This window comes from Phoxinus phoxinus, assembly GCF_949152265.1.
Source record: "Phoxinus phoxinus genome assembly, chromosome: 17".
NCBI classification, from domain to species: domain Eukaryota; kingdom Metazoa; phylum Chordata; class Actinopteri; order Cypriniformes; family Leuciscidae; genus Phoxinus; species Phoxinus phoxinus.
This window is the reverse complement of record NC_136892.1, coordinates 8,094,144-8,118,800: the sequence shown is the minus strand read 5'-3', so window position 1 is coordinate 8,118,800 and position 24,657 is coordinate 8,094,144. Positions and strand designations below refer to the sequence as shown.

The window sequence follows — 24,657 nt, the reverse complement described above, 5'->3', positions numbered from 1 at the left end:
ATGCCACTGGATACATCTATTATAGGGACATATACAGTAACGTTAAAACAAATCGCTATGATGAAGTTATACTTTTACAAACCAAGAGATGAGATTCAACTTTGTTATGTGAAAATATATTTGTTTCTTCGCTTTAAAGAACAAATAGGCAAAAACGTAAGCACAACGTTTTACATTCTCACCTTTAATTCTATATCCTTGTGATCATTAATCACTTTTATTGTCACTAAATGAAAGGCAACTTAAAATAGTTAATGATTATAAACGTCAGTAAGAAAATGCTTCAATAAAATACATTCACGGGTATATTACATTCACATTAACCAGGTAGTGATGTAATGATGATACCATAGATGTAGTTATGGTGGACATTTACTATAGTGACCACTGTAATAAAAGGTTTAATGAAGCTAAATGAAAGACATTAAGTCCATCTAAATGTAAAGGTAACACACTCAGAATAATGTCCATTATGTCAAGTGTCTCATTTCTGTAATATTCTTTCAGCACCAATAAGATTTCCATAAATATGGATTGTTTTCTAAAGGTTTTCCTGAACACTCTCACTTCAATTGTTCGGACAAACACCTGCTATATACACTTGCAGAAATATACATGTGTCTATTGCATCATGAAGTCACTGCATGACTAGAACTAATGGATGGCAATGAATATGTCCTTTAGCAAAACACCTGATGCGCACTGACACTTCTTTGATGAAGGCATTAGGCAGACATCAAGCACAGTTTATGAAGCTGAAAAGAGAAAACACAATGCTTTAACAATATGGAAAAAAGATAAATCACTATTTTCAATATTGGTTCTGCATATATCAAAGAGATCCTGAGGAGGAGTGGGACTTCACATGAAGACTTTCAGAAACTGTGACAGAGCAAAGGGTGCACCTCGCTGGACACATCCGTCGCATGCCCAAACAACACCACCCAAAGACAGTGATGAAGTGGACACCACCAGGAGGATGCAGGAGACAGGGAAGACCAAGGAAGACATGGAGACAGATGTTTCACGAAGAGCTGAACAATGTCAGTGTCCCATGGGAAGATGCGGAGAACTTGGCCACGGATCGAATACGTTGGAGGACACTTGTTGCCCAATGTGCCCAGCACAGGACTTGATGATGATGTTGGGAGTTTATCCATAACTGTGGGATATATTTCTGTAAAGAGTGTTGCACAATTAAATGTTAAAAGCATTTTTATGTTATACGTTCACTGATATGTGGGCATTTCTATGAATAAAAGTATGTCTTTAATAGCAAGCAATAATCATATTTACTCGTTTAAAAATAACATGATTTATATGCAAATGAATCAGTTATCAGCAGTGTAACTGATCTGATTACGACAAAATAATCGCGTATCTGATGTCATGTGACAAGTCAGATTAGCTTTTCCACTCTTGCAAACAGAGGTAGGTTATGAGGTGTGGAGAGACATCATGTATCATTGGACATTGGAACATGAACACAACAGACAGGGACTAATTTGTAATAATTTTAATGAATACACAATGCAATTAATATAAACTTTCTGACAGTGTGTGGGACATCAGACTACTATCCAAGAAGGGGCGCAACTGATTTACAAATATCGCGATAAATATGTACAGGAATTGAGGCAGTAGCCAATGAGCACTAGGAGTAAAAGCTGCAGGATTATGTACGAGTATACAAATATGTACTAGTATCGTACGAATTTGACAACTTGTTAAATCTTGTGAATTATTAAGACTTTGAGACTGTTCATACTGATTGGGCTATGGGTTTTGTAAGAACAGGTTTAAGAAACAACAAATGCTTGATAAAATGTTTGATTTAGGGTTAAAACCAACACATACGTACCATTGCGAATATTTGTCTTTGCATCGGTCCGTCTCCTCCGTTTACTTGTCCTCAAACAATAATGGGCTGACTGAGTTCGAAAGGCCCTTTTGGTCTTTTCAGCTGAAAAGAGAGAAAATAAAATATCATTATGTATAATATATAGGATTATTTAAAGGAAAAAGTACTGATTTTCCTTACAAATATTGGATGTTACATTATTAAGCATTAAAAGCATGGTAGGTGTTGTGGTTAATATGCATAATTTACAACAATTATCACTTTAAAACTACCAATACTGAGGTAAAAGCATGGTAAGTTTTGTGATTGCTGTCCTTTACTACACCCATCACAGTAAAACTGAGGTTACTGAGGTAAAAGCATGGTTAGTGTTGTGGTTACTGTGCATTTACAATAAGTACCACATTAAAACTACCAATAGTGTGGTAAAAGCATGGTAAGTTGTGTGATTACTGTCTTTTTACTACACTTATCACAGTAAAACTAATGTTACTGTGGTAAAAGCATGGTGTTGTTTTTACTGTGCTTCTACTACACATACAACTTTGGAACTAATTGTACAACTTAAAAACCTGATATGAATATGATTAACTGATTGAAGGTTTACTCAAGGCCTACTGTATAGCATATCACGTGACAGACAGTGTTTAATCACCATAGAAACCATTTTCATAGAAAGCAATGAAACGCAAAGCCTCCGTTGAGATGACAGATATAATGCAGTGACTGAACTTGAGCTAATCTGATTAATTTCGACACACAGAAAATACATTATTTCAAACATTATTAGGACAGCGTATTTACGACTACTTACCAACATCTGGCACACGTGAACTGATGCCAAATATCGCGAGGTGTTCGGAATGAGACTTCTTCAGCGCGATTTCCTACTAATAAAATATATATTTTAAATATCAATAAACAGCAAAGCAATCCAGCTTCCCTGGCAATAAGAACGAAATAATATAATTAAAATAAATACATAAACGATGATAAGGTCTCGTGAATAAATGTTGATTAAACAGCTTCTCTACTGCAGCCCGATAGGGAGATAGAATCGTGCTTTGATCACGAAAGATGCTTCCCATTGAAATACATTCGTTTTAAAAAACGTGCTGGAATTACGAAAATAACGAAATAAACGTGCCCGTTTCACGAATCAATAGATTAAATTACGTGACCATATCACGAACTGCCGTGAGACTGGGTTGAAGCAAACGATGCAACAGCAGATTGCATTGCAAATATCTTCAGTGCACTTTGGCCTGAGTTAGTTCTTGAATGCAACGAAGTGCATGTTACTTTTATTGTTATTCTTCAATGCACATCGCTTGAGCTTATAAGCAAACTTTGCAACAGCAGATTGCATTGCAAATATCTTTAATGCACTGTTGAATGAGTTAGTTATTGAATGCATTGCAAAGAAACAAAGTGCATGATACTTTTATTGTTATTCTTCAATGCACAACGGTTGAGCTTATAAGCAAACGATGCAACAGCAGATTGCATTGCAAATATCTTCAATGCACTGTTGAATGAGTTAGTTCTTGAATGCTGAAGTCAACAAAGTGCATGATACTTTTATTGTTATTCTTCAATGCACAACGCTTGAGCTTATGAGCAAATATAAGATACTCATGTTCAGGTAACTCTTTGGCCAGGGATATGTCCATTAACTCAAAAAGTGACCAATTTTTCATCAAAAGTAGTCTATTATATATATTATTATTATTATTTTTCTTTAGGACCCTTTAACCGGAAATAAGTTCAATAGGTCAGATATGGCCATATATGGCTTATGGAGCATCAGAATGAGTCAATGAGTATGTATAGTAAAATTAAGATGAGGACTCTTTGGCCAAAAATATGTTCAGTAGGTCAAATATGGAATTCTGAATGGCTGATTTAACATCAGGAGTCTCTAAGTTTATATAGTTTAAAACCAATTAGGACCCTTTGACTAGAAATAAGTTCAATGGCCTGATATGTATATCTATTGGACTTATGAAGCATCAGTAGGAGTCTTTCAGTGTGTATAGAAACTTCAAGATTGAGGACTCTTTGGCCAGAAATATGTTCAGTAGGTCAAATATGGAATTCTAAATGGCTGATTTAACATCAAAAGGAGTCTCTAAGTTTATATCATTCAAAAACCAATTAAGGACCCTTTGACCAGAAATAAGTTCAATCCGTCAAGATATGGACTTCTAAATGGACTTCAATATGGCTAATGAAGCATCAGAAGTTGTCTATGAGTATGTATGGAAAGTTCAAGATTGAGGATTTTTTGGCCAGAAATATTTTCCTTGGGTCAAATATGGACTTCTGTATGGCTAATATAACATCACAACAAGTCAATCTTTATGAATAGCAAGTTAATGTTCAGGTAACTCTTTGGCCAGGAATATGTCCATTAAGTCAAAAAGTGACCTCTGTATACAGAGTTCAAAGACTCTGTATGGCAGATTTTTCATCAAAAGTAGTCTATATTTTTTTTTTTTTTTTTTTTTTTTTTTAGGACCCTTTAACCGGAAATAAGTTCAATAGGTCAGATATGGCCATATATGGCTTATGAAGCATCAGAATGAGTCAATGAGTATGTATAGAAAAATCAAGATGAGGACTCTTTGGCCAAAAATATGTTCAGTAGGTCAAATATGGAATTCTAAATGGCTGATTTAACATCAGGAGTCTCTAAGTTCATATAGTTTAAAACCAATTAGGGCCCTTTGACCAGAAATAAGTTAAATCCGTCAAGATATGGACTTCTAAATGGACTTAAATATGGCTAATGAAGCATCAGAAGTTGTCTATGAGTATGTATGGAAAGTTCAAGATTGTGGATTTTTTGGCCAGAAATATTTTCCTTGGGTCAAATATGCACTTCTGTATGGCTAATATAACATCACAACAAGTCAATCTTTATGAATAGCAAGTTAATGTTCAGGTAACTCTTTGGCCAGGAATATGTCCATTAACTCAAAAAGTGACCTCTGCATACAGAGTTCAAAGACTCTGTATAGCAGATTTTTCATCAAAAGTAGTTTTTTTTTTTTTTTTTTTTAGGACTCTTTAACCGGAAATAAGTTCAATAGGTCAGATATGGCCATATATGGGTTATGAAGCATCAGAATGAGTCAATGAGTTTGTATAGAAAAATCAAGATGAGGACTCTTTGGCCAAAAATATGTTCAGGTCAAATATGGAATTCTAAATGGCTGATTTAACATCAGTAGTCTCTAAGTTTATATAGTTTAAAACCAATTAAGGACCCTTTGACCAAAAATAAGTTCAATCCGTTAAGATATGGATTTCTAAATGGACTTCAATATGGCAAATGAAGCATCAGATTTTTTGGCCAGAAATATTTTCCTTGGGTCAAATATGGACTTCTGTATGGCTAATATAACATCACAACAAGTCAATCTTTATGAATAGCAAGTTAATGTTCAGGTAACTCTTTGGCCAGGAATATGTCCATTAAGTCAAAAAGTGACCTCTGTATACAGAGTTCAAAGACTCTGGATGGCAGATTTTTCATCAAAAGTAGTCTATTTTTTTTTTTTTTTTTTTTTTTAGGACCCTTTGACCAGAAATAAGTTCAATCCGTCAAGATATGGACTTCTAAATGGACTTCGATATGGCTAATGAAGCATCAGAAGTTGTCTATGAGTATGTATGGAAAGTTCAAGATTGAGGATTTTTTGGCCAGAAATATTTTCCTTGGGTCAAATATGGACTTCTGTATGGCTAATATAACATCACAACAAGTCAATCTTTACGAATAGCAAGTTAATGTTCAGGTACTCTTTGGCCAGGAATATGACCATTAAGTCAAAAAGTGACCTCTGTATACAGAATTCAAAGACTCTGTATGGCAGATTTTTCATCAAAAGTAGTCTATAAATATATATATATATTTTTAGGACCCTTTAACCGGAAATAAGTTCAATAGGTCAGATATGGCCATATCTGGCTTATGAAGCATCAGAATGAGTCAATGAGTATGTATAGAAAAATCAAGATGAGGAGTCTTTGGCCAAAAATATGTTCAGTAGGTCAAATATGGAATTCTAAATGGCTGATTTAACATCAGGAGTCTCTAAGTTTATATAGTTTAAAACCAATTAGGACCCTTTGACCAGAAATATGTTCAATGGCCTGATATGTATATCTATTGGACTTATGAAGCATCAGTAGGATTCTTTCAGTATGTATAGAAACTTCAAGATTGAGGACTCTTTGGCCAAAAATATGTTCAGTAGGTCAAATATGGAATTCTAAATGGCTGATTTAACATCAGGAGTCTCTAAGTTTATATAGTTTAAAACCAATTAGGACCCTTTGACCAGAAATAAGTTAAATCCGTCAAGATATGGACTTCTAAATGGACTTAAATATGGCTAATGAAGCATCAGAAGTTGTCTATGAGTATGTATGGAAAGTTCAAGATTGTGGATTTTTTGGCCAGAAATATTTTCCTTGGGTCAAATATGGACTTCTGTATGGCTAATATAACATCACAACAAGTCAATCTTTATTAATAGCAAGTTAATGTTCAGGTAACTCTTTGGCCAGGAATATATCCATTAACTCAAAAAGTGACCTCTGCATACAGAGTTCAAAGACTCTGTATGGCAGATTTTTCATCAAAAGTAGTCTATATATATATATATATTTTTTTTTTCTTTAGGACTCTTTAACCGGAAATAAGTTCAATTGGTCAGATATGGCCATATATGGTTTATGAAGCATCAGAATGAGTCAATGAGTATGTATAGAAAAATCAAGATGAGGACTCTTTGGCCAAAAATATGTTCAGTAGGTCAAATATGGAATTCTAAATGGCTGATTTAACATCAGGAGTCTCTAAGTTTATATAGTTTAAAACCAATTAGGACACTTTGACCAGAAATATGTTCAATGGCCTGATATGTATATCTATTGGACTTATGAAGCATCAGTAGGATTCTTTCAGTATGTATAGAAACTTCAAGATTGAGGACTCTTTGGACAAAAATATGTTCAGTAGGTCAAATATGGAATTCTAAATGGCTGATTTAACATCAAAAGGAGTCTCTAAAGATGATATAGTTTAAAACCAATTAAGGACCCTTTGACCAGAAATAAGTTCAATCCGTCAAGATATGGACTTCTAAATGGACTTCAATATGGCTAATGAAGCATCAGAAGTTGTCCATGAGTATGTATGGAAAGTTCAAGATTGAGGATTTTTTGGCCAGAAATATTTTCCTTGGGTCAAATATGGACTTCTGTATGGCTAATATAACATCACAACAAGTCAATCTTTACGAATAGCAAGTTAATGTTCAGGTACTCTTTGGCCAGGAATATGACCATTAAGTCAAAAAGTGACCTCTGTATGGCAGAATTCAAAGACTCTGTATGGCAGATTTTTTAATCAAAAGTAGTCTATTTTTATTTTATTTTATTTTTTTTAGGACCCTTTAACCGGAAATAAGTTCAATAGGTCAGATATGGCCATATATGGCTTATGGAGCATCAGAATGAGTCAATGAGTATGTATAGAAAAATCAAGATGAGGACTCTTTGGCCAAAAATATGTTCAGTAGGTCAAATATGGAATTCTGAATGGCTGATTTAACATCAGGAGTCTCTAAGTTTATATAGTTTAAAACCAATTAGGACCCTTTGACAAGAAATATGTTCAATGGCCTGATATGTATATCTATTGGACTTATGAAGCATCAGTAGGATTCTTTCAGTATGTATAGAAACTTCAAGATTGAGGACTCTTTGGACAAAAATATGTTCAGTAGGTCAAATATGGAATTCTAAATGGCTGATTTAACATCAGGAGTCTCTAAGTTTATATAGTTTAAAACCAATTAGGACCCTTTGACCAGAAATAAGTTAAATCCGTCAAGATATGGACTTCTAAATGGACTTAAATATGGCTAATGAAGCATCAGAAGTTGTCTATGAGTATGTATGGAAAGTTCAAGATTGTGGATTTTTTGGCCAGAAATATTTTCCTTGGGTCAAATATGGACTTCTGTATGGCTAATATAACATCACAACAAGTCAATCTTTATGAATAGCAAGTTAATGTTCAGGTAACTCTTTGGCTAGGAATATGTCCATTAACTCAAAAAGTGACCTCTGCATACAGAGTTCAAAGACTCTGTATGGCAGATTTTTCATCAAAAGTAGTCTATATATATATATATATATATATTTCTTTAGGACCCTTTAACCGGAAATAAGTTCAATAGGTCAGATATGGCCATATATGGCTTATGAAGCATCAGAATGAGTCAATGAGTATGTATAGAAAAATCAAGATGAGGACTCTTTGGCCAAAAATATGTTCAGTAGGTCAAATATGGAATTCTAAATGGCTGATTTAACATCAGGAGTCTCTAAGTTTATATAGTTTAAAACCAATTAGGACCCTTTGACCAGAAATAAGTTCAATCCGTCAAGATATGGACTTCTAAATGGACTTAAATGTGGCTAATGAAGCATCAGAAGTTGTCCATGAGTATGTATGGAAAGTTCAAGATTAAGGATTTTTTGGCCAGAAATATTTTTCTTGGGTCAAATATGGACTTCTGTATGGCTAATATAACATCACAACAAGTCAATCTTTACGAATAGCAAGTTAATGTTCAGGTACTCTTTGGCCAGGAATATGACCATTAAGTCAAAAAGTGACCTCTGTATACAGAATTCAAAGACTCTGTATGGCAGATTTTTTTATCAAAAGTAGTCTATTTTTTTTTTTTTTTTTTTTTAGGACCCTTTAACCGGAAATAAGTTCAATAGGTCAGATATGGCCATATATGGCTTATGGAGCATCAGAATGAGTCAATGAGTATGTATAGAAAAATCAAGATGAGGACTCTTTGGCCAAAAATATGTTCAGTAGGTCAAATATGGAATTCTGAATGGCTGATTTAACATCAGGAGTCTCTAAGTTTATATAGTTTAAAACCAATTAGGACCCTTTGACCAGAAATATGTTCAATGGCCTGATATGTATATCTATTGGACTTATGAAGCATCAGTAGGATTCTTTCAGTATGTATAGAAACTTCAAGATTGAGGACTCTTTGGCCAAAAATATGTTCAGTAGGTCAAATATGGAATTCTAAATGGCTGATTTAACATCAGGAGTCTCTAAGTTTATATAGTTTAAAACCAATTAGGACCCTTTGACCAGAAATAAGTTAAATCCGTCAAGATATGGACTTCTAAATGGACTTAAATATGGCTAATGAAGCATCAGAAGTTGTCTATGAGTATGTATGGAAAGTTCAAGATTGTGGATTTTTTGGCCAGAAATATTTTCCTTGGGTCAAATATGGACTTCTGTATGGCTAATATAACATCACAACAAGTCAATCTTTATGAATAGCAAGTTAATGTTCAGGTAACTCTTTGGCCAGGAATATGTCCATTAACTCAAAAAGTGACCTCTGCATACAGAGTTCAAAGACTCTGTATGGCAGATTTTTCATCAAAAGTAGTCTATATATATATATATATATATTTTTTTTTTTCTTTAGGACTCTTTAACCGGAAATAAGTTCAATAGGTCAGATATGGCCATATATGGCTTATGAAGCATCAGAATGAGTCAATGAGTATGTATAGAAAAATCAAGATGAGGAGTCTTTGGCCAAAAATATGTTCAGTAGGTCAAATATGGAATTCTAAATGGCTGATTTAACATCAGGAGTCTCTAAGTTTATATAGTTTAAAACCAATTAGTACCCTTTGACCAGAAATAAGTTCAATCCGTCAAGATATGGACTTCTAAAAGGACTTAAATATGGCTAATGAAGCATCAGAAGTTGTCTATGAGTATGGAAAGTTCAAGGTTGAGGATTTTTTGGCCAGAAATATTTTCCTTGGGTCAAATATGAACTTCTGTATGGCTAATATAACATCACAACAAGTCAATCTTTACGAATAGCAAGTTAATGTTCAGGGACTCTTTGGCCAGGAATATGACCATTAAGTCAAAAAGTGACTTCTGTATGGCAGATTTTTTATCAAAAGTAGTCTATTTTTTTTTTTTTTTTTTTTTTTAGGACCCTTTAACCGGAAATAAGTTCAATAGGTCAGATATGGCCATATATGGCTTATGGAGCATCAGAATGAGTCAATGAGTATGTATAGAAAAATCAAGATGAGGACTCTTTGGCCAAAAATATGTTCAGTAGGTCAAATATGGAATTCTAAATGGCTGATTTAACATCAGTAGTCTCTTAGTTTATATAGTTTAAAACCAATTAGGACACTTTGACCAGAAATATGTTCAATGGCCTGATATGTATATCTATTGGACTTATGAAGCATCAGTAGGATTCTTTCAGTATGTATAGAAACTTCAAGATTGAGGACTCTTTGGACAAAAATATGTTCAGTAGGTCAAATATGGAATTCTAAATGGCTGATTTAACATCAAAAGGAGTCTCTAAGATGATATAGTTTAAAACCAATTAATGACCCTTTGACCAGAAATAAGTTCAATCCGTCAAGATATGGACTTCTAAATGGACTTAAATATGGCTAATGAAGCATCAGAAGTTGTCTATGAGTATGTATGGAAAGTTCAAGATTGTGGATTTTTTGGCCAGAAATATTTTCCTTGGGTCAAATATGGACTTCTGTATGGCTAATATAACATCACAACAAGTCAATCTTTATGAATAGCAAGTTAATGTTCAGGTAACTCTTTGGCCAGGAATATGTCCATTAACTCAAAAAGTGACCTCTGCATACAGAGTTCAAAGACTCTGTATGGCAGATTTTTCATCAAAAGTAGTCTGTATATATATATATATATATATTTTTTTTCTTTAGGACTCTTTAACCGGAAATAAGTTCAATAGGTCAGATATGGCCATATATGGCTTATGAAGCATCAGAATGAGTCAATGAGTATGTATAGAAAAATCAAGATGAGGACTCTTTGGCCAAAAATATGTTCAGTAGGTCAAATATGGAATTCTAAATGGCTGATTTAACATCAGGAGTCTCTAAGTTTATATAGTTTTAAACCAATTAGGACCCTTTGACCAGAAATAAGTTCAATCCGTCAAGATATGGACTTCTAAAAGGACTTAAATATGGCTAATGAAGCATCAGAAGTTGTCTATGAGTATGGAAAGTTCAAGGTTGAGGATTTTTTGGCCAGAAATATTTTCCTTGGGTCAAATATGAACTTCTGTATGGCTAATATAACATCACAACAAGTCAATCTTTACGAATAGCAAGTTAATGTTCAGGGACTCTTTGACCAGGAATATGACCATTAAGTCAAAAAGTGACCTCTGTATGGCAGATTTTTTATCAAAAGTAGTCTATTTTTATTTATTTATTTTTTTTAGGACCCTTTAACCGGAAATAAGTTCAATAGGTCAGATATGGCCATATATGGCTTATGGAGCATCAGAATGAGTCAATGAGTATGTATAGAAAAATCAAGATGAGGACTCTTTGGCCAAAAATATGTTCAGTAGGTCAAATATGGAATTCTAAATGGCTGATTTAACATCAGTAGTTTAAAACCAATTAGGACCCTTTGACCAGAAATAAGTTCAATCCGTCAAGATATGGACTTCTAAATGGACTTAAATATGGCTAATGAAGCATCAGAAGTTGTCCATGAGTATGTATGGAAAGTTCAAGATTGAGGATTTTTTGGCCAGAAATATTTTCCTTGGGTCAAATATGGACTTCTGTATGGCTAATATAACATCACAACAAGTCAATCTTTACGAATAGCAAGTTAATGTTCAGGTACTCTTTGGCCAGGAATATGACTATTAAGTCAAAAAGTGACCTCTGTATGGCAGAATTCAAAGACTCTGTATGGCAGATTTTTTTATCAAAAGTAGTCTATTTTTATTTTATTTTATTTTTTTAGGACCCTTTAACCGGAAATAAGTTCAATAGGTCAGATATGGCCATATATGGCTTATGGAGCATCAGAATGAGTCAATGAGTATGTATAGAAAAATCAAGATGAGGACTCTTTGGCCAAAAATATGTTCAGTAGGTCAAATATGGAATTCTGAATGGCTGATTTAACATCAGGAGTCTCTAAGTTTATATAGTTTAAAACCAATTAGGACCCTTTGACAAGAAATATGTTCAATGGCCTGATATGTATATCTATTGGACTTATGAAGCATCAGTAGGATTCTTTCAGTATGTATAGAAACTTCAAGATTGAGGACTCTTTGGCCAAAAATATGTTCAGTAGGTCAAATATGGAATTCTAAATGGCTGATTTAACATCAGGAGTCTCTAAGTTTATATAGTTTAAAACCAATTAGGACCCTTTGACCAGAAATAAGTTAAATCCGTCAAGATATGGACTTCTAAATGGACTTAAATATGGCTAATGAAGCATCAGAAGTTGTCTATGAGTATGTATGGAAAGTTCAAGATTGTGGATTTTTTGGCCAGAAATATTTTCCTTGGGTCAAATATGGACTTCTGTATGGCTAATATAACATCACAACAAGTCAATCTTTATGAATAGCAAGTTAATGTTCAGGTAACTCTTTGGCCAGGAATATGTCCATTAACTCAAAAAGTGACCTCTGCATACAGAGTTCAAAGACTCTGTATGGCAGATTTTTCATCAAAAGTAGTCTATATATATATATATATATATTTTTTTTCTTTAGGACTCTTTAACCGGAAATAAGTTCAATTGGTCAGATATGGCCATATATGGCTTATGAAGCATCAGAATGAGTCAATGAGTATGTATAGAAAAATCAAGATGAGGACTCTTTGGCCAAAAATATGTTCAGTAGGTCAAATATGGAATTCTAAATGGCTGATTTAACATCAGGAGTCTCTAAGTTTATATAGTTTAAAACCAATTAGGACACTTTGACCAGAAATATGTTCAATGGCCTGATATGTATATCTATTGGACTTATGAAGCATCAGTAGGATTCTTTCAGTATGTATAGAAACTTCAAGATTGAGGACTCTTTGGACAAAAATATGTTCAGTAGGTCAAATATGGAATTCTAAATGGCTGATTTAACATCAAAAGGAGTCTCTAAGATGATATAGTTTAAAACCAATTAAGGACCCTTTGACCAGAAATAAGTTCAATCCGTCAAGATATGGACTTCTAAATGGACTTCAATATGGCTAATGAAGCATCAGAAGTTGTCCATGAGTATGTATGGAAAGTTCAAGATTGAGGATTTTTTGGCCAGAAATATTTTCCTTGGGTCAAATATGGACTTCTGTATGGCTAATATAACATCACAACAAGTCAATCTTTACGAATAGCAAGTTAATGTTCAGGTACTCTTTGGCCAGGAATATGACCATTAAGTCAAAAAGTGACCTCTGTATGGCAGAATTCAAAGACTCTGTATGGCAGATTTTTTAATCAAAAGTAGTCTATTTTTATTTTATTTTATTTTTTTAGGACCCTTTAACCGGAAATAAGTTCAATAGGTCAGATATGGCCATATATGGCTTATGGAGCATCAGAATGAGTCAATGAGTATGTATAGAAAAATCAAGATGAGGACTCTTTGGCCAAAAATATGTTCAGTAGGTCAAATATGGAATTCTGAATGGCTGATTTAACATCAGGAGTCTCTAAGTTTATATAGTTTAAAACCAATTAGGACCCTTTGACAAGAAATATGTTCAATGGCCTGATATGTATATCTATTGGACTTATGAAGCATCAGTAGGATTCTTTCAGTATGTATAGAAACTTCAAGATTGAGGACTCTTTGGACAAAAATATGTTCAGTAGGTCAAATATGGAATTCTAAATGGCTGATTTAACATCAGGAGTCTCTAAGTTTATATAGTTTAAAACCAATTAGGACCCTTTGACCAGAAATAAGTTAAATCCGTCAAGATATGGACTTCTAAATGGACTTAAATATGGCTAATGAAGCATCAGAAGTTGTCTATGAGTATGTATGGAAAGTTCAAGATTGTGGATTTTTTGGCCAGAAATATTTTCCTTGGGTCAAATATGGACTTCTGTATGGCTAATATAACATCACAACAAGTCAATCTTTATGAATAGCAAGTTAATGTTCAGGTAACTCTTTGGCCAGGAATATGTCCATTAAGTCAAAAAGTGACCTCTGTATACAGAGTTCAAAGACTCTGTATGGCAGATTTTTCATCAAAAGTAGTCTATATTTTTTTATTTTTTTATTTTTTTTTAGGACCATTTAACCGGAAATAAGTTCAATAGGTCAGATATGGCCATATATGGCTTATGAAGCATCAGAATGAGTCAATGAGTATGTATAGAAAAATCAAGATGAGGACTCTTTGGCCAAAAATATGTTCAGTAGGTCAAATATGGAATTCTAAATGGCTGATTTAACATCAGGAATCTCTAAGTTTATATAGTTTAAAACCAATTAAGGACCCTTTGACCAGAAATAAGTTCAATCCGTTAAGATATGGATTTCTAAATGGACTTCAATATGGCAAATGAAGCATCAGAAATTGTCTATGAGTATGTATGGAAAGTTCAAGATTGAGGATTTTTTGGCCAGAAATATTTTCCTTGGGTCAAATATGGACTTCTGTATGGCTAATATAACATCACAACAAGTCAATCTTTATGAATAGCAAGTTAATGTTCAGGTAACTCTTTGGCCAGGAATATGTCCATTAAGTCAAAAAGTGACCTCTGTATACAGAGTTCAAAGACTCTGTATGGCAGATTTTTCATCAAAAGTAGTCTATATTTTTTTTTTTTTTTTTTTAGGACCCTTTAACCGGAAATAAGTTCAATAGGTCAGATATGGCCATATATGGGTTATGAAGCATCAGAATGAGTCAATGAGTTTGTATAGAAAAATCAAGATGAGGACTCTTTGGCCAAAAATATGTTCAGGTCAAATATGGAATTCTAAATGGCTGATTTAACATCAGTAGTCTCTAAGTTTATATAGTTTAAAACCAATTAAGGACCCTTTGACCAGAAATAAGTTCAATCCGTTAAGATATTGATTTCTAAATGGACTTCAATATGGCAAATGAAGCATCAGAAATTGTCTATGAGTATGTATGTAAAGTTCAAGATTGAGGATTTTTTGGCCAGAAATATTTTCCTTGGGTCAAATATGGACTTCTGTATGGCTAATATAACATCACAACAAGTCAATCTTTATGAATAGCAAGTTAATGTTCAGGTAACTCTTTGGCCAGGAATATGTCCATTAAGTCAAAAAGTGACCTCTGTATACAGAGTTCAAAGACTCTGGATGGCAGATTTTTCATCAAAAGTAGTCTATTTATTTTTTTTATTTTTTTTAGGACCCTTTGACCAGAAATAAGTTCAATCCGTCAAGATATGGACTTCTAAATGGACTTAAATATGGCTAATGAAGCATCAGAAGTTGTCTATGAGTATGTATGGAAAGTTCAAGATTGAGGATTTTTTGGCCAGAAATATTTTCCTTGGGTCAAATATGGACTTCTGTATGGCTAATATAACATCACAACAAGTCAATCTTTACGAATAGCAAGTTAATGTTCAGGTACTCTTTGGCCAGGAATATGACCATTAAGTCAAAAAGTGACCTCTGTATACAGAATTCAAAGACTCTGTATGGCAGAATTTTTATCAAAAGTAGACTATTTTTTTTTTTTTTTTTTTAGGACCCTTTAACCGGAAATAAGTTCAATAGGTCAGATATGGCCATATATGGGTTATGAATCATCAGAATGAGTCAATGAGTTTGTATAGAAAAATCAAGATGAGGACTCTTTGGCCAAAAGTATGTTAAGGTCAATTATGGAATTCTAAATGGCTGATTTAACATCAGTAGTCTCTAAGTTTATATAGTTTAAAACCAATTAGGACCCTTTGACCAGAAGTAAGTTCAATCCGTCAAGATATGGACTTCTAAATGGACTTAAATGAAGCATCAGAAGTTGTCTATGAGTATGTATGGAAAGTTCAAGATTGAGGATTTTTTGGCCAGAAATATTTTCCTTGGGTCAAATATGGACTTCTGTATGGCTAATATAACATCACAACAAGTCCATCTTTATGAATAGCAAGTTAATGTTCAGGTACTCTTTGGCCAGGAATATGACCATTACGTCAAAAAGTGACCTCTGTATACAGAATTCAAAGACTCTGTATGGCAGATTTTTTATCAAAAGTAGTCTATTTTTATTTTTTATTTTTTTTAGGAACCTTTAACCGGAAATAAGTTCAATAGGTCAGATATGGCCATATATGGCTTATGAAGCATCAGAATGAGTCAATGAGTATGTATAGAAAAATCAAGATGAGGACTCTTTGGCCAAAAATATGTTCAGTAGGTCAAATATGGAATTCTAAATGGCTGATTTAACATCAGGAGTCTCTAAGTTTATATAGTTTAAAACCAATTAGGACCCTTTGACCAAAAATAAGTTTATTCCGTCAAGATATGGACTTCTAAATGGACTTAAATATGGCTAATGAAGCATCAGAAGTTGTCTATGAGTATGTATGGAAAGTTAAAGATTGAGGATTTTTTGGCCAGAAATATTTTCCTTGGGTCAAATATGGACTTCTGTATGGCTAATATAACATCACAACAAGTCAATCTTTACGAATAGCAAGTTAATGTTCAGGTACTCTTTGGCCAGGAATATGACCATTAAGTCAAAAAGTGACCTCTGTGTACAGAATTCAAAGACTCTGTATGGCAGATTTTTTTATCAAAAGTAGTCTATTTTTATTTTATTTTTTTTTTAGGACCCTTTAACCGGAAATAAGTTCAATAGGTCAGATATGGCCATATATGGCTTATGAAGCATCAGAATGAGTCAATGAGTATGTATAGAAAAATCAAGATGAGGACTCTTTGGCCAAAAATATGTTCAGTAGGTCAAATATGGAATTCTAAATGGCTGATTTAACATCAGGAGTCTCTAAGTTTATATAGTTTAAAACCAATTAGGACCCTTTGACTAGAAATAAGTTCAATGGCCTGATATGTATATCTATTGGACTTATGAAGCATCAGTAGGAGTCTTTCAGTGTGTATAGAAACTTCAAGATTGAGGACTCTTTGGCCAGAAATATGTTCAGTAGGTCAAATATGGACTTCTAAATGGCTGATTTAACATCAAAAGGAGTCTCTAAGTTTATATAATTCAAAAACCAATTAAGGACCCTTAGACCAGAAATAAGTTCAATCCGTCAAGATATGGACTTCTAAATGGACTTCAATATGGCTAATGAAGCATCAGAAGTTGTCTATGAGTATGTATGGAATGTTCAAGATGGAGGATTTTTTGGTCAGAAATATTTTCCTTGGGTCAAATATGGACTTCTGTATGGCTAATATAACATCACAACAAGTCAATCTTTATGAATAGCAAGTTAATGTTCAGGTAACTCTTTGGCCAGGAATATGTCCATTAAGTCAAAAAGTGACCTCTGTATACAGAGTTCAAAGACTCTGTATGGCAGATTTTTCATCAAAAGTAGTCTATATTTGTTTTTATTTTTTTTTAGGATCATTTAACCGGAAATAAGTTCAATAGGTCAGATATGGCCATATATGGCTTATAAAGCATCAGAATGAGTCAATGAGTATGTATAGAAAAATCAAGATGAGGACTCTTTGGCCAAAAATATGTTCAGTAGGTCAAATATGGAATTCTAAATGGCTGATTTAACATCAGTAGTCTCTAAGTTTATATAGTTTAAAACCAATTAGGAACCTTTGACCAGAAATAAGTTCAATCCGTCAAGATATGGACTTCTAAATGGACTTAAATATGGCTAATGAAGCATCAGAAGTTGTCTATGAGTATGTATGGAAAGTTCAAGATTGAGGATTTTTTGGCCAGAAATATTTTCCTTGGGTCAAATATGGACTTCTGTATGGCTAATATAACATCACAACAAGTCCATCTTTATGAATAGCAAGTTAATGTTCAGGTAACTCTTTGGCCAGGAATATGTCCATTAAGTCAAAAAGTGACCTCTGCATACAGAGTTCAAAGACTCTGTATGGCAGATTTTTCATCAAAAGTAGTCTATATGTTTTTTTGTTTTTTTTAGGACCCTTTAACCGGAAATAAGTTCAATAGGTCAGATATGGCCATATATGGCTTATGAAGCATCAGAATGAGTCAATGAGTATGTATAGAAAAATCAAGATGAGGACTCTTTGGCCAAAAATATGTTCAGTAGGTCAAATATGGAATTCTAAATGGCTGATTTAACATCAGGAGTCTCTAAGTTTATATAGTTTAAAACCAATTAGGACCCTTTGACCAGAAATAAGTTCAATCCGTCAAGATATGGACTTCTAAATGGACTTAAATAAGGCTAATGAAGCATCAGAAGTTGTCTATGAGTATGTATGGAAAGTTAAAGATTGAGGATTTTTTGGCCAGAAATATTTTCCTTGGGTCAAATATGGACTTCTGTATGGCTAATATAACATCACAACAAGTCAATCTTTACGAATAGCAAGTTAATGTTCAGGTACTCTTTGGCCAGGAATATGACCATTAATTCAAAAAGTGACCTCTGTATACATAATTCAAAGACTCTGTATGGCAGATTTTTTATCAAAAGTAGTCTATTTTTTTTTTTTTTTTTTTTTAGGAACCTTTAACCGGAAATAAGTTCAATAGGTCAGATATGGCCATATATGGCTTATGGAGCATCAGAATGAGTCAATGAGTATGTATAGAAAAATCAAGATGAGGACTCTTTGGCCAAAAATATGTTCAGTAGGTCAAATTTGGAATTCTGAATGGCTGATTTAACATCAGGAGTCTCTAAGTTTATATAGTTTAAAACCAATTAAGGACCCTTTGACCAGAAATAAGTTCAATCCGTCAAGATATGGACTTCTAAATGGACTTAAATATGGCTAATGAAGCATCAGAAGTTGTCTATGAGTATGTATGGAAAGTACAAGATTGACGATTTTTTGGCCAGAAATATTTTCCTTGGGTCAAATATGGACTTCTGTATGGCTAATATAACATCAGAACAAGTCAATCTTTATGAATAGCAAGTTAATGTTCAGGTAACTCTTTGGCCATATGTCCATTAAGACAAAAAGTGACCTCTGTATACAGAGTTCAAAGACTCTGTATGGCAGATTTTTCATCAAAAGTAGTCTATATTTTTTTTATTTTTTTTTAGGATCATTTAACCGGAAATAAGTTCAATAGGTCAGATATGGCCATATATGGCTTATAAAGCATCAGAATGAGTCAATGAGTATGTATAGAAAAATCAAGATGAGGACTCTTTGGCCAAAAATATGTTCAGTAGGTCAAATATGGAATTCTAAATGGCTGATTTAACATCAGTAGTCTCTAAGTTTATATAGTTTAAAACCAATTAGGACCCTTTGACCAGAAATAAGTTCAATCCGTCAAGATATGGACTTCTAAATGGACTTAAATATGGCTAATGAAGCATCAGAAGTTGTCTATGAGTATGTATGGAAAGTTTAAGATTGAGGATTTTTTGGCCAGAAATATTTTCCTTGGGTCAAATATGGACTTCTGTATGGCTAATATAACATCACAACAAGTCAATCTTTATGAATAGCAAGTTAATGTTCAGGTAACTCTTTGGCCAGGAATATGTCCATTAACTCAAAAAGTAACCTCTGTATACAGAGTTCAAAGACTCTGTATGGCAGATTTTTCATCAAAAGTAGTTTGTTTTTTTTTTAGTTTTTTTTAGGACCCTTTAACCGGAAATAAGTTCAATAGGTCAGATATGGCCATATATGGGTTATGAAGCATCAGAATGAGTCAATGAGTTTGTATAGAAAAATCAAGATGAGGACTCTTTGGCCAAAAATATGTTCAGTAGGTCAAATATGGAATTCTGAATGGCTGATTTAACATCAGGAGTCTCTAAGTTTATATAGTTTAAAACCAATTAGGACCCTTTGACCAGAAATATGTTCAATGGCCTGATATGTATATCTATTGGACTTATGAAGCATCAGTAGGATTCTTTCAGTATGTATAGAAACTTCAAGATTGAGGACTCTTTGGCCAAAAATATGTTCAGTAGGTCAAATATGGAATTCTAAATGGCTGATTTAACATCAGGAGTCTCTAAGTTTATATAGTTTAAAACCAATTAGGACCCTTTGACCAGAAATAAGTTAAATCCGTCAAGATATGGACTTCTAAATGGACTTAAATATGGCTAATGAAGCATCAGAAGTTGTCTATGAGTATGTATGGAAAGTTCAAGATTGTGGATTTTTTGGCCAGAAATATTTTCCTTGGGTCAAATATGGACTTCTGTATGGCTAATATAACATCACAACAAGTCAATCTTTATGAATAGCAAGTTAATGTTCAGGTAACTCTTTGGCCAGGAATATGTCCATTAACTCAAAAAGTGACCTCTGCATACAGAGTTCAAAGACTCTGTATGGCAGATTTTTCATCAAAAGTAGTCTATATATATATATATATATATATTTATTTTTTTCTTTAGGACTCTTTAACCGGAAATAAGTTCAATAGGTCAGATATGGCCATATATGGCTTATGAAGCATCAGAATGAGTCAATGAGTATGTATAGAAAAATCAAGATGAGGACTCTTTGGCCAAAAATATGTTCAGTAGGTCAAATATGGAATTCTAAATGGCTGATTTAACATCAGGAGTCTCTAAGTTTATATAGTTTAAAACCAATTAGTACCCTTTGACCAGAAATAAGTTCAATCCGTCAAGATATGGACTTCTAAAAGGACTTAAATATGGCTAATGAAGCATCAGAAGTTGTCTATGAGTATGGAAAGTTCAAGGTTGAGGATTTTTTGGCCAGAAATATTTTCCTTGGGTCAAATATGAACTTCTGTATGGCTAATATAACATCACAACAAGTCAATCTTTACGAATAGCAAGTTAATGTTCAGGGACTCTTTGGCCAGGAATATGACCATTAAGTCAAAAAGTGACTTCTGTATGGCAGATTTTTTATCAAAAGTAGTCTATTTTTTTTTTTTTTTTTTTTTTTAGGACCCTTTAACCGGAAATAAGTTCAATAGGTCAGATATGGCCATATATGGCTTATGGAGCATCAGAATGAGTCAATGAGTATGTATAGAAAAATCAAGATGAGGACTCTTTGGCCAAAAATATGTTCAGTAGGTCAAATATGGAATTCTAAATGGCTGATTTAACATCAGTAGTCTCTTAGTTTATATAGTTTAAAACCAATTAGGACACTTTGACCAGAAATATGTTCAATGGCCTGATATGTATATCTATTGGACTTATGAAGCATCAGTAGGATTCTTTCAGTATGTATAGAAACTTCAAGATTGAGGACTCTTTGGACAAAAATATGTTCAGTAGGTCAAATATGGAATTCTAAATGGCTGATTTAACATCAAAAGGAGTCTCTAAGATGATATAGTTTAAAACCAATTAAGGACCCTTTGACCAGAAATAAGTTCAATCCGTCAAGATATGGACTTCTAAATGGACTTAAATATGGCTAATGAAGCATCAGAAGTTGTCTATGAGTATGTATGGAAAGTTCAAGATTGTGGATTTTTTGGCCAGAAATATTTTCCTTGGGTCAAATATGGACTTCTGTATGGCTAATATAACATCACAACAAGTCAATCTTTATGAATAGCAAGTTAATGTTCAGGTAACTCTTTGGCCAGGAATATGTCCATTAACTCAAAAAGTGACCTCTGCATACAGAGTTCAAAGACTCTGTATGGCAGATTTTTCATCAAAAGTAGTCTATATATATATATATATATTTTTTTTTTTTTCTTTAGGACTCTTTAACCGGAAATAAGTTCAATAGGTCAGATATGGCCATATATGGCTTATGAAGCATCAGAATGAGTCAATGAGTATGTATAGAAAAATCAAGATGAGGACTCTTTGGCCAAAAATATGTTCAGTAGGTCAAATATGGAATTCTAAATGGCTGATTTAACATCAGGAGTCTCTAAGTTTATATAGTTTTAAACCAATTAGGACCCTTTGACCAGAAATAAGTTCAATCCGTCAAGATATGGACTTCTAAAAGGACTTAAATATGGCTAATGAAGCATCAGAAGTTGTCTATGAGTATGGAAAGTTCTAGGTTGAGGATTTTTTGGCCAGAAATATTTTCCTTGGGTCAAATATGAACTTCTGTATGGCTAATATAACATCACAACAAGTCAATCTTTACGAATAGCAAGTTAATGTTCAGGGACTCTTTGGCCAGGAATATGACCATTAAGTCAAAAAGTGACCTCTGTATGGCAGATTTTTTATCAAAAGTAGTCTATTTTTATTTATTTATTTTTTTTAGGACCCTTTAACCGGAAATAAGTTCAATAGGTCAGATATGGCCATATATGGCTTATGGAGCATCAGAATGAGTCAATGAGTATGTATAGAAAAATCAAGATGAGGACTCTTTGGCCAAAAATATGTTCAGTAGGTCAAATATGGAATTCTAAATGGCTGATTTAACATCAGTAGTTTAAAACCAATTAGGACCCTTTGACCAGAAATAAGTTCAATCCGTCAATATATGGACTTCTAAATGGACTTAAATATGGCTAATGAAGCATCAGAAGTTGTCCATGAGTATGTATGGAAAGTTCAAGATTGAGGATTTTTTGGCCAGAAATATTTTCCTTGGGTCAAATATGGACTTCTGTATGGCTAATATAACATCACAACAAGTCAATCTTTACGAATAGCAAGTTAATGTTCAGGTACTCTTTGGCCAGGAATATGACCATTAAGTCAAAAAGTGACCTCTGTATGGCAGAATTCAAAGACTCTGTATGGCAGATTTTTTTATCAAAAGTAGTCTATTTTTATTTTATTTTATTTTTTTAGGACCCTTTAACCGGAAATAAGTTCAATAGGTCAGATATGGCCATATATGGCTTATGGAGCATCAGAATGAGTCAATGAGTATGTATAGAAAAATCAAGATGAGGACTCTTTGGCCAAAAATATGTTCAGTAGGTCAAATATGGAATTCTGAATGGCTGATTTAACATCAGGAGTCTCTAAGTTTATATAGTTTAAAACCAATTAGGACCCTTTGACAAGAAATATGTTCAATGGCCTGATATGTATATCTATTGGACTTATGAAGCATCAGTAGGATTCTTTCAGTATGTATAGAAACTTCAAGATTGAGGACTCTTTGGACAAAAATATGTTCAGTAGGTCAAATATGGAATTCTAAATGGCTGATTTAACATCAGGAGTCTCTAAGTTTATATAGTTTAAAACCAATTAGGACCCTTTGACCAGAAATAAGTTAAATCCGTCAAGATATGGACTTCTAAATGGACTTAAATATGGCTAATGAAGCATCAGAAGTTGTCTATGAGTATATATGGAAAGTTCAAGATTGTGGATTTTTTGGCCAGAAATATTTTCCTTGGGTCAAATATGGACTTCTGTATGGCTAATATAACATCACAACAAGTCAATCTTTATGAATAGCAAGTTAATGTTCAGGTAACTCTTTGGCCAGGAATATGTCCATTAACTCAAAAAGTGACCTCTGCATACAGAGTTCAAAGACTCTGTATGGCAGATTTTTCATCAAAAGTAGTCTATATATATATATATATATTTTTTTTTTCTTTAGGACTCTTTAACCGGAAATAAGTTCAATAGGTCAGATATGGCCATATATGGCTTATGAAGCATCAGAATGAGTCAATGAGTATGTATAGAAAAATCAAGATGAGGACTCTTTGGCCAAAAATATGTTCAGTAGGTCAAATATGGAATTCTAAATGGCTGATTTAACATCAGTAGTCTCTAAGTTTATATAGTTTAAAACCAATTAGGACCCTTTGACCAGAAATAAGTTCAATGCCCTGATATGTATATCTATTGGACTTATGAAGCATCAGTAGGATTCTTTCAATATGTATAGAAACTTCAAGATTGAGGACTCTTTGGCCAAAAATATGTTCAGTAGGTCAAATATGGAATTCTAAATGGCTGATTTAACATCAAAAGGAGTCTCTAAGTTTATATAGTTTAAAACCAATTAAGGACCCTTTGACCAGAAATAAGTTCAATCCGTCAAGAAATGGACTTCTAAATGGACTTCAATATGGCTAATGAAGCATCAGAAGTTGTCTATGAGTATGTATGGAAAGTTCAAGATTGAGGATTATTTGGCCAGAAATATTTTCTTTGGGTCAAATATGGACTTCTGTATGGCTAATATAACATCACAACAAGTCAATCTTTATGAATAGCAAGTTAATGTTCAGGTACTCTTTGGCCAGGAATATGTCCATTAAGTCAAAAAGTGACCTCTGTATACAGAGATCAAAGACTCTGTATGGCAGATTTTTCATCAAATCAAGATGATTTTTCAATCCGTCAAGATATGGACTTCTAAATGGACTTCAATATGGCTAATGAAGCATCAGAAGTTGTCTATGAGTGTGTATGGAAAGTTCAAGATTTAGGATTTTTTGGCCAGAAATATTTTCCTTGGGTCAAATATGGACTTCTGTATGGCTAATATAACATCACAACAAGTCAATCTTTATGAATAGCAAGTTAATGTTCAGGTAACTCTTTGGCCAGGAATATGTCCATTAAGTCAAAAAGTGACCTCTGTATACAGAGTTCAAAGACTCTGTATGGCAGATTTTTCATCAAAAGTAGTCTATATTTTATTTTTTATTTTTTTATTTTTTTAGGACCCATTTAACCGGAAAAAAGTTAAATAGGTCAGATATGGCCATATATGGCTTATGGAGCATCAGAA

General features: G+C 33.4%; 1 long non-coding RNA gene across 1 annotated transcript; it reads right to left on the bottom strand.

Annotated features, from left to right (window-relative positions):
- Positions 1–15: 15 nt before the first annotated feature.
- On the bottom strand, positions 16–2,753 carry LOC306983984. Its single transcript, XR_013794458.1, has 3 exons — positions 2,676–2,753; positions 1,862–1,963; positions 16–1,177 (listed from the first exon to the last, which is right to left on the bottom strand). It is a non-coding gene; the product is annotated as an uncharacterized lncRNA (long non-coding RNA).
- Between the last annotated feature and the right edge of the window lie 21,904 nt (positions 2,754–24,657).